The following is a 1105-nucleotide window of genomic DNA, read 5'->3' on the forward strand; positions in this document are numbered from 1 at the left end:
CGCTTTCAACGCACCCACTCGGGTGCGGCTGAGGGCCAGCCCATGGTACAGGCCAGGCAGAAGTACGGTGGTGAGGGCGTGGAGGCGCTGTTGCGGCTTGAGCGGAGCTCGGGAGATGACGTCCAGCTGCTCCACCAGGTGGCGTCGTGGGTTGAAAACGCAGCGACCCGCGGTGGAGAATTGCAGTCCCAGGTACCGGAAGGTTTCACCCACACGTAGGGCGGGCACGGTGGCGTTGCCCGCTTTGAAGGTAACGTCGGCGTCGACCTTCACCTTCTTGTCGCGCCCAGACGCGACTAAGGCGAGGGTGAAACACTTCCGGGCGTTGATCTGCAGCCCCAGATGGGCGAGGGCTGCGACGGCTGCGTCGATGAGGGACTGCAATCCCCTCGCGGTCGATGCAAAAAGCAGGACGTCATCTGCGAAGGCCGCAGCGTTAACTCTGCGACCAAGGATCCGAGCTCCGATGTGGGAGGGAAGTTGACTCAAAACATAGTCCACCGCAAAATTGAAAAGGAGGGGGGAGAGGGGGTCACCCTGACGCACACCCCTAGCCGGCTGCAGGGGCACGCCCACGTCGGCGCCGCCCGCTATCACTGTCGTGCTACCCTCGTAACACCTTTCGACGTACTCAATAAAGCAATCCGGCAGGCCATGAGCCCTCAGCACGGGGCGGAGGGCAGCATGGTCCACCGAATCGAACGCTTTAGAGACGTCGATCGATGCCACAAAAACAGAGCGACAGGAGCGGACTGCGTCGGTGAGAGCAGTGTCCAAGATGAAGGTGTTTTCCAACATCCCATCCCGGGGGATGAATGCCCGCTGACGTTCGTCCACAGCACATGCACGCATCAGGCGTGACGCGAGAACCTTGTGAAAGGTCCGCGCCAACACCGAGCAGACCGTAATGGGGCGAAAGTCAGCGGGGGTTGTTGGTGCAGCCGTTTTGGGGAGAAGTGACGTCCGGGCGCGAAGCAGACGCTCGGGGAGGGCGCGGGCCAGGAGGAAGAGGTTCAAGAGTTTCACCAGGACTTCATGCGGCAGGCGCCGCAGCTCCGCTGGAGTCAGGCCGTCCGGCCCGGCTGCCGATCCCCTGGGCGGCAAG

Source organism: Schistocerca piceifrons, unplaced genomic scaffold (genome assembly GCF_021461385.2).
Source record: "Schistocerca piceifrons isolate TAMUIC-IGC-003096 unplaced genomic scaffold, iqSchPice1.1 HiC_scaffold_1419, whole genome shotgun sequence".
NCBI classification, from domain to species: domain Eukaryota; kingdom Metazoa; phylum Arthropoda; class Insecta; order Orthoptera; family Acrididae; genus Schistocerca; species Schistocerca piceifrons.